At 47.1% G+C, this 11,115-nt stretch overlaps 1 protein-coding gene across 1 annotated transcript in view; it reads right to left on the bottom strand.

Moving 5' to 3' along the window:
- TMEM8B (transmembrane protein 8B) overlaps window positions 1-11,115 on the bottom strand; it is a 182,750-nt gene that overhangs the window by 17,351 nt on the left and 154,284 nt on the right. The window lies entirely within an intron of this gene.

Raw genomic sequence — 11,115 nt, 5'->3', positions numbered from 1 at the left:
CAAACAACATGTTACAATTGTGGCCAAGATACACACTGGGCTAGGGAATGCCCATTCCCACCCCAAAGACCACAACAACCATACCGACCTCCACAAGGCCCACAAAGGCCCCAACAACCACCTTTCACACAAGGGCCACCCAGAGCAGCCCGTGGCCCCACACCCGTTCAAGAACATGTACGTTTTAGGGTTGACTGGTCCGACCCCACCCTGTGACGGGGCCCGGAGGAGGGTATCCTATCTTTTGTCCAATTTACCACCCACTGGGAAGATGCACCCCTTATCACATTATATGTGAATGGGAAGAAACTACCCTTTTTGGTAGACAGCGGTGCCACAACCAGTGTCCTGTGTTCCTTACACTATGATGGTGAATTACAAAAGACTACTCCTTCAATGGGAATCAACGGGATACCCACTGACACTTACCTGACTGACGAACTGACCATACAATCTGTAAACGGACGTTACTTAGGTGAACATCAATTCAGGGTCATCGCAGAATGCCCTGTCAACTTATTGGGAAGGGACCTTTTCAATAAATTCCGCATCTCCATCACACCTTCACCCAAGGGAAGTGGACTTCACGTCACTTCACCACATTTCTTAATGTCCCAAGACTCACTCAACGCTTCAATTGACAAAATCAACGCAGGAATCTGGGCCAACGGTCCCTATGACACAGGCTTCATACCCTGTACGCCATACAAAGCCAAACTCAAACCAGATTCAAGCCACGTGTACAGTAAACAGTACCCATTATCACCAGAGAAGATTGAAGGTCTTAGACCAATGATACAGGAGTTCTTAGAACAAGGCATACTGAGATATGTGATCTCACCATACTGCACACCCATCAACCCGGTCGCTAAGGCTGATGGAAGTATTAGATTTGTACAGGACTTGAGGAAGGTAAATGACCTCATAGTACCAATTGCACCAATAGTGCCAGACATTAACACACTCATTTCATCAATCCCTGCAGACGCAGCATTTTTCACAGTTGCCGATCTGAAGAATGCGTTTTTCAGTATCCCGATTGACGCAGAGACCCAATTACTCTTTGCTTTTTCTTTTGAAGGTAAACAACTCACCTGGTGTCGTTTACCACAAGGCTATATTGACTCCCCTGTAGTCTATAGCATAGTCCTCCAAGCCACATTGGCTCCATGGCACCCCCCCCATAGTTCTGTCCTGCTACAGTATGCAGACGATCTGCTACTCTGTAGTCCAACTGAGGAGGCCAGCCGGGAGGATGGTATATCACTGTTAAACTGGTTATGTGAATGTGGACACAAGGTGTCCAAAACAAAAATGCAATGGTGTCAAAAGCATGTCAATTACTTGGGTTTTGTGCTCTCTGAGGGAGAAAGGAAAATCAGTCCACAACGCATACAGTCTGTACTGGGCCTGGTCACCCCAGCTACCCAGAAGGATATGCTGTCTTTCTTGGGTATGGTAAATTACTGCAGACAGTGGATTTCTGATTGTTCCTATTACGATAATATCTTGAGACAGTGCACACTCAAAGACAAACCCAAAGTCATACAATGGTCAGATGAAATGTTTTCTACATATGAAAAGCTCAAAGCAATGTTAGTTAAAAGCCCCGCGCTTGGTCTCCCCAACTATGTTTTGCCATTTCACCTGTTTGCAAGGGACACCTGTAAAACTATGGCGGGGGTACTAACACAATATCATGGAGGCAAAATGCGACCCGTCGCATTCTTTTCAAAGGTAATGCCGGTCACTGTACAAGGAATGCCTGCTTGTCTTCGAGCACTGGCTGCCTGTGCAATGGTTGTTGAAATGGCTGCCGCACTCACTTTAGGACACAGTACCGTTCTCCATACTACACATAACGTACTGTCCATCCTCAAAGGCTTACATACACAACACATGTCAGCCCAAAGACTCAGTGGTTACGAGGTACTCCTACTAGGTAACCCATCACTCATTATCAAGTACGCAACAAATTCAGAGGGACCGGTGCCCATACTCAATGCCCTTTTAGGCTTAAAAGGACCTGACGACGAGGCACCTCCTCCACATGACTGTTCTCTGACAATTGACTCAGAAACTTCACCCAGAAGTGACATGTCGACTGTGCCCATACCTGACGCCGACATAATTTTTGTTGACGGATCTTGCAGTCGACCAAATGACAACACGTACCAGGCAGGCTACGCAGTAGTTAAACTTCCTCAAACTGTTCTTGAAGCAAAAGCAGTTCCTCTACAATCAGCACAAGCTGCTGAACTAATTGCTCTCACTAGAGCTTGTCACTTGTACACAGGAAAACCTGTCACCATTTACACAGACTCCAAATATGCCTATGGCGTTGTCCACGACCATGGTATGATTTGGCAGCGCCGAGGCTTCACAGGCGCTGATGGAAAAGGCATATCACATGCCCAATTAATCACTGACCTCCTACATGCAATCACACTGCCTTCACACATTGCCATCCTCCACTGCAAAGCACACACCGGAGGAAAGGACGATATCTCGCGGGGCAATGCCCTTGCTGACACTGCTGCAAAACAGGCTGCTACCACATCCACATACAATCTCACATTGGCCGTAATCTCGCCACCATCCTTAGATGACACATACCTTCTCACAGAGTTACAGGCGGCTGCCTCTAATTCTGATTTAGCTGATTGGACTTATCCAATTCTGCAGAAGAATCCACGGACTGGATTAATCTGCAAAGAGGGGAAACCGTGTATCCCCCAAACAAGTGCTTCACTGTTCATAGCACACTACCACGGAGTAGGTCACCACAGTAAAGTCACGACAACACTGCTCCTCACCAATGATTTTTACATCACAAATGCAAAAGAACTTGTAAACCAATATGTTAGCAGATGTATTGTGTGTCTTAGAAACAACCCAAACAACCCCAACAAAGCAAGACACCAGCATCTTGAATACCCAACCACCCCGTTTACTCACCTGCAGATAGATTTTACCCATATACCAGGTACAGGAAAACAAGAATACGCTCTGGTCATAGTCGATATGTTCTCGCGATGGCCAGAAGCATTTTCAACAAAGTCCGAAGACGCAAAAACAGTTGCCCGCATTCTCACGCAGGAGATCATTCCGCGATGGGGATGCCCACTACAAATCAATAGCGATAAAGGATCAGCCTTTACTGCAAAAGTCACTGAAGCTCTAGTTAAAGCCTTGCAAATCCAATGGAAATTCCACATTCCCTATCATCCCCAGAGCTCAGGTATCGTGGAACGAATGAATAGGACTTTAAAGGATAAATTACGTAAAGCAACAGGAGGCACATTTGCAAAATGGAAACAAGTCCTCCCTATAGTACTGGCTGAAATTAGAATGACGCCACAAAAGACTCTAGGTTACTCCACCTTCGAAGTGCTAATGGGCAGACCCTTCCCCACGCCCTGGGCGAAGAAACCATTAGTCATAGCAGAGGGGGACTTAGAAGTAATAAGAGAAGAATACATAAGATCCCTAATACAGAAACTAGATGAGATTGAACAAAATGTTATTTTTAAAAATCCTTCTCATCCACAGATACCCACTCACCCATTCCGGGTTGGAGACAAGGTCGTTGTGAAGATCCTGCCAAGGAACAAGAACCCCGGAGACTTCGCATACGGACCAGAGACAGAAGTGGTCGCTGTCACAAGAACGGCTGTTCTTACAGACGAGGGACCAACGTGGATCCACGCATCCAGAGTAAAGAAAATCCCAACTTCAGCTGCTATCGACACAGAGGTCGACACCGATCCAGAAATTGACACAGTCCGGACCAGCGAGGTGCTAACGAGGGTAGACAACCCTGACCTCCACCCTGGAGAAGAACTGCCGGTTGGAGACACCGAGGAGGAGGACTTACAACCTCCTGAAGCCGAGGGGGACTTTGAGAGAAATGATTCCCCCCACTTTAGCCCTAGTGACTTTGCTAGGTCTTGCAGTATATATACCCCTTAAAGCTGAAGTAGATATAACTCGAGATGACGAACTGTTAACCCTATGGTATAATTCATCTAATACCCATGTTGCCACATTTGTGCTTGACTATTTTCAATTCCCAAAAATAGCTAAAGAGAGAAAAAAAATCGATATAGCCATGCGATTCGATCAAGTACCAAAGTCCAACTTAAGGCCCGAAGTTATTTATATCTGTGTAACAAGTGATTACTGGGGACACAACTGCGATTATTGGGGGGCGGCAGCTTGGAATTCAGGGAACAAGTGGAATTACCGCCCCACCGAGGCCCTGAACAGGAAAGACAAACATAACAGGGCCCTCATAGACAGAATGACTATCTCCAAGCATACCACTATCTGCACTACCTCTAACGCAGACCGACCCCACGGGCACTGGAAACCTAAGATCCTCAAGCCCTGCCAGTTTACGATAAATATAGAAAACCCCAGCCCCCAAGACAGCGGCCTGTACGTATTTGGACTTCACTTTCCCCGAGGCCTAGTCCCTAGCCCCCGGCAAACCTTCTACCTAAAGGATATGTATAATGGTAAAAACTATGCCCCCAGTGCACAGAGGGGAAGGGATGACACAGGTAAGCCTCTTATGCCACACATAGTTAAGTTCAAAGACATGTTAGCTATCAACAACCCCACTTATGAAGATACTATAGCTATGGAAACTGGATTCTCAGATGTTAATTTTTGGTTAGAATGGATGAAATATAATGCCCATAAAAGTAATAATACTGATTGTTATGTATGTGCTAAATCCAGACCTCATCTAGGTACTGTACCCCTGAATATACCAGAATCAGAGGATAAATGCTTTTTTACCTTGTACACTGATAGTAAGACATTAGATAATGAATGTGAGTCATGGAAAAGGAACTACCCCATTTTGTCTAAACACACCAACCCAGGTAACGCTATCACCATCTACCCAGGTAATTACACTTGTTATTACTCAAATATCACCAATGGAGCTGATTTGAAAGTATTTCCTGAAGGATTCTGTGCCACTCGCAGATTCTTTGCCCTACCCATTATGAAAAAGTCCCTTGGTGATATTTATTTTATCTGTGGTGATATGAAAATTAGAACCAGACTCGAAAACACATGGAAAGGAGAATGTGCCCTGGCTAAAGTAATTATGCCTATCCACATTCTACCCTCCAGCATTGAAATACCCACACCTGCACCCACAACAAAACCACTAGACATTATTAGAAGTAAAAGAGAAACACCTAAGGAAAGTTTTGATCCCCATGTATACATAGATACTATTGGTGTCCCAAGAGGGGTCCCAGATGAGTTCAAAGCACGAAACGAAGTTGCTGCCGGCTTTGAATCACTGATACCCATTGTGACAATCAATAAAAATGTAGCATGGATAAATTATATGTATTATAATCAGCAGAGATTTGTTAATGATACCCGAGATGCTTTGAAAGGTATAGCTGAACAATTAGAGGCCACCTCCCAGATGACATTCCAAAATCGAATGGCCTTAGATATGATTCTTGCTGAGAAAGGAGGAACTTGTGTGTATATTAATAAAGTAACAGGATGCTGTACGTACATACCTGACAACACAGGTCCCAACGGTAAAATCACTTTAGCTATTAAAAAGTTAGAAGATCTATCCATCGAACTCAAGAAGAACTCAGGTGTCACCGACCCCTGGAGTGCTTGGTTTGGGTGGATGAACAATTGGAAACATGCCTTAGCTCAGCTAGGCATTTTCCTACTTGTAGTACTGATATTATTTATGATTATTGCTTATTGTGTTTTCCCCCTGTGCAAGAAGATTGGGGCAAAATACCTAGACAATGCTACACCTGTTATGTATACTGATTTGTCTGCCAAGACCCCTTCCCCAGAAGATTACGCTGTTTATGTCGCACAGCAACGCCAGAAGAGGGAAGCCGTTTATAAGAATCAGATAGTCTGAGAGACTATGATTCTAAGAGGGGATTGAAGGGTTAATCAGCCATCTTGTCTTAAGTGTGTCCCTGAGTTTCGTTTCTCCTTTACATTCTTAAGTGTGTCCCTGAGTTTCGTTTCTCCTAACAAACTTTGTAAGTTTCTTTTCCTGCATGTCACGTGTTGCTTCTTCCCAATCCTTTCTCAGTTCACTCTGGATGGTGTATTTTCAGATAACTGTATGTTTTGTGATTTGTCCAAAATTGCTGTATTCTACACTATGGCCCTATATGGTAACTTGTACCCACCTACCTATATGCCAGCCTATTAGCTTGTCGAGCCTACACTCTATGTAAAGTTATAAATATGTTGCACACCCCCATTAAAGATCAGAGTTGTACCTTGCATTACGTGGTCTCCAATTATTGATCAGTTCTATGCAGGGTCCTTCTCTCACGGAATTCTAAGGAGTGATCACATTGAAGTCTAACAGGTAAGGGAGGGATAACAATTTACAGCCCAGCAGGGTCTCATATAGTTAAACTGTCTGCCCTGAACATAGAACACGTAAGTATTTGGAGGGGGAGGAGGACTCACATCAAGGGAATAGTTCCGTGCCCAGTAGCAGAAACATTAATCTGACTGACAGCATGTGCGGAGTGCGGACGGAGTTTCAGGCTGTCAGTGTATACGGAGGATTCCCAGCCTGGCACGGAGAACGGGAGAAGCCGGCCGCCTCTGCGCACTGACAGGTTTGTGTGTGGGGGCGGGTTTAGACACCGGAGTCCAGACGCTCCTGCTGCACGCTGGTAGGAAGGGGGAGATGAGTTTAACTTTAGACGCCAGCAGCTGCTGCACTGACAGGGAGACGAGGTAACCCCTCCTCCGTCTCCCTGATCCACAGCCATGAGAGCCCTGCGCCCACACAGACCCCACTGTCGCTTGCTCCCCCAAGCGGCAGCGGGGGCTGCCTTACACAAGCTACGCCACTGGTTAGCGCTTAGTATAAGCGGTGCCGCACCACACAGTCTTTAATTATGGCTAATGCTTGAAAACACATTATTCAGACGGATAAGCTCTAAACGGTCGGGCCGGTCACATATATCATGTCCACCGAGTCCCCCCTGTGATCGCCATGGGAGGCAGAGCCTTTGGGTTTATCCACCGGGACCCGAGTCCTGGACTTGCTTTACTCAAACTGGCACATATCCTGGCCTGGCTTGACTCAAATTTCCCAGGGTCAGGTGCCACTCAATCACCACTGCCAGCTATTCAAGTGTCTGGGGGTCTGCCTGAAATGCCCACTGTTGCACTGAGTGGTCTAACACCCACATAGCTTGGTCCAGTGCGACGATCTCCACAATTTTCACTGCAGAGTAAGTTTAGCCAGCTGGGAGGCTCAGAGCCCACCAGCCACCAGTCATGGAATTCTTGGGCTTTGCTGGGGCCCAGTCACTCCAATCCTGTCCAGTATAGCCTCAGCCACAGTCATGACCACAAAGGCCCTCTGTGCCTCCTCTGTCAGATCATTCCTCCGCAGGCCATCCCAAATGCATGGCAGTGTGCGCAAATGTACAAAGGAACGCCTCTATGTCGTCAGCTGGGGTGAGCTTCAGTGGCCTCTCCTGCCCAGCTTATCTCAGCTCCTTCATTTCCTCATGAAATATGTGCATCTGAGCTTGCTGACCCTCATACATCATCTGGACCTGAGCTTGCTGACCCTCATACATCATCTGGACCTGAGCTTGCTGACCCTCATACATCATCTGGACCTGAGCTTGCTGACCCTCATACATCATCTGGACCTGAGCTTGCTGTCCCTCATACACCATCTGGACCTGAGCTTGCTGTCCCTCATACATCATCTGGACCTGAGCTTGCTGACCCTCATACATCATCTGGACCTGAGCTTGCTGACCCTCATACATCATCTGGACCTGAGCTTGCTGTCCCTCATACACCATCTGGACCTGAGCTTGCTGTCCCTCATACACCATCTGGACCTGAGCTTGCTGACCCTCATACACCATCTGGACCTGAGCTTGCTGTCCCTCATACACCATCTGGACCTGAGCTTGCTGTCCCTCATACACCATCTGGACCTGAGCTTGCTGACCCTCACACACCATCTGGACCTGAGCTTGCTGTCCCTCATACACCATCTGGACCTGAGCTTGCTGTCCCTCATACATCATCTGGACCTGAGCTTGCTGTCCCTCATACATCATCTGGACCTGAGCTTGCTGTCCCTCATACATCATCTGGACCTGAGCTTGCTGTCCCTCATACATCATCTTGACCTGAGCTTGCTGACCCTCATACATCATCTGGACCTGAGCTTGCTGTCCCTCATACATCATCTGGACCTGAGCTTGCTGTCCCTCATACATCATCTGGACCTGAGCTTGCTGTCCCTCATACATCATCTGGACCTGAGCTTGCTGACCCTCATACATCATCTGGACCTGAGCTTGCTGTCCCTCATACATCATCTGGACCTGAGCTTGCTGTCCCTCATACATCATCTGGACCTGAGCTTGCTGTCCCTCATACATCATCTGGACCTGAGCTTGCTGACCCTCATACATCATCTGGACCTGAGCTTGCTGACCCTCATACATCATCTGGACCTGAGCTTGCTGACCCTCATACATCATCTGGACCTGAGCTTTCTGACCCTCATACATCATCTGGACCTGAGCTTGCTGACCCTCATACATCATCTGGACCTGAGCTTGCTGACCCGCATACATCATCTGGACCTGAGCTTGCTGACACTCATACATCATCTGGACCTGAGCTTGCTGACCCTCATACATCATCTGGACCTGAGCTTGCTGACCCTCATACATCATCTGGACCTGAGCTTGCTGACCCTCATACATCATCTGGACCTGAGCTTGCTGACCCTCATACATCATCTGGACCTGAGCTTGCTGTCCCTCATACACCATCTGGACCTGAGCTTGCTGACCCTCATACACCATCTGGACCTGAGCTTGCTGACCCTCATACATCATCTGGACCTGAGCTTGCTGACCCCCATACATCATCTGGACCTGAGCTTTCTGTCCCTCATACACCATCTGGACCTGAGCTTGCTGACCCTAATACATCATCTGGACCTGAGCTTGCTGACCCTCATACATCATCTGGACCTGAGCTTGCTGTCCCTCATACATCATCTGGACCTGAGCTTGCTGACCCTCATACATCATCTGGACCTGAGCTTGTTGTCCCTCATACATCATCTGGATCTGAGCTTGCTGACCCTCATACATCATCTGGACCTGAGCTTGCTGTCCCTCATACACCATCTGGACCTGAGCTTGCTGACCCTCATACATCATCTGGACCTGAGCTTGCTGTCCCTCATACATCATCTGGACCTGAGCTTGCTGTCCCTCATACATCATCTGGACCTGAGCTTGCTTACCCTCATACATCATCTGGACCTGAGCTTGCTGACCCTCATACATCATCTGGACCTGAGCTTGCTGTCCCTCATACATTATCTGGACCTGAGCTTGCTGTCCCTCATACACCATCTGGACCTGAGCTTGCTGTCCCTCATACACCATCTGGACCTGAGCTTGCTGTCCCTCATACATCATCTGGACCTGAGCTTGCTGTCCCTCATACATCATCTGGACCTGAGCTTGCTGTCCCTCATACATCATCTGGACCTGAGCTTGCTGACCCTCATACATCATCTGGACCTGAGCTTGCTGACCCTCATACATCATCTGGACCTGAGCTTGCTGACCCTCATACATCATCTGGACCTGAGCTTGCTGACCCTCATACATCATCTGGACCTGAGCTTGCTGACCCTCATACATCATCTGGACCTGAGCTTGCTGACCCTCATACATCATCTGGACCTGAGCTTGCTGCCAGTAAACTTTTTAGTAATTTTATCACCCTGTGCTTCCCGTTTAAGGGCAAACTTAGGAGGCTCAATATAATGTGCCAGATAGAAAGACTGAGTCAACACCCGCCTAATTTGCTGGGTACGCAACACAAAATGGCAAACTTTTTTTGTTATGATGCTGTGGCCCTGTAAGGCAGGCTGCCATTTATACACTGCTATCAACTCCAAGTTCCCCTGTTCTTCCACTACAGACACAAACTGGGGATGTATGCACAGGCGAACCAGTACTCAGACACACTCCAATGTCTCCAATGTCCCTTCCTGGCTCCCAGGCCACCGGCGGTGTGTAAACAAAAACAAAGCTCGCCAGTATTAACCACAGGTAGCTGTCTTACCCAAGAGGTTCTTCTGCTGTATTGTAGATTCCAGCTGTATGGCCCCACAATGGGCACCTAATGTCACAAGGAAGCACATACACTGGATCTAATGAAGACTTGGTCTGTGTTTTTGTAGCAGGTGAACAGCGCACCAGGTAATCAGCACAGCAAGAAAGGTTACAGCATTGCAGCATACACTGTGGCCCACACCCCATCCTAGTGCTTGGGCAGCTAATTCACCATCAAGAGCAATGAGAAACACTTCTGCCCTATGAACACTTATATCAGGAGAGCACAGGTGCTGGTAATCAGTCCAACCCAGATCATACCAATTAGGAAACCAGGACTGGATCTAATTTCCCTGCTGTTGCTGCTGATCTTGGTCTGGATTTTCCACATTGTCCTCATGTAGAAATATGGGGTGAGATTTAATGGGATATGATTTTTAGTAAGGGTCTGAAATCGTACCTTATCGCATTTTTCAAATTCGTAAATGTTTTTGGAAGAATTCAACTATTTAATGGAATGCGAATTTGCTAATTAAAAATGAGATATGGTGTGAGTTTAAGTCATGAAAATGTGCGAATTGTAGTCATGAAAATGTGATTTTGAGACATGGTAATGTGCGTTTTATTAGGGAAAAAAATGGCACAAGGTCCCTCCTCCTGAGCATAACCAACACCTGGATCATGAAGCTGGACTTGGTTCCAAATATACAGGGGACGAAAAGCGTAAGGGTCCCCCATATTTCTGAACCAGCCCCGGACTCTTGGACCGGTCTTAGTTCCAAAAATACGGGGGACAAAAAAACTGGGGGTCCCCCGTATTTTGGAACCAGCAGCGGTCTCCAACAGACTATGGTGTCCCCCGGCCATGCCATGCGCACCGTGGTTGGTCAGCCCTGGACGGGGCTGGTATTTTAACTTTTACATATTTTTTAAGACAGGACCATGCACAGATCTCATTGAT

Source organism: Crinia signifera, chromosome 1, assembly GCF_055691185.1.
Source record: "Crinia signifera chromosome 1, ASM5569118v1, whole genome shotgun sequence".
NCBI lineage: Eukaryota > Metazoa > Chordata > Amphibia > Anura > Myobatrachidae > Crinia > Crinia signifera.
This window is presented reverse-complemented; position numbering and strand designations above follow the sequence as displayed.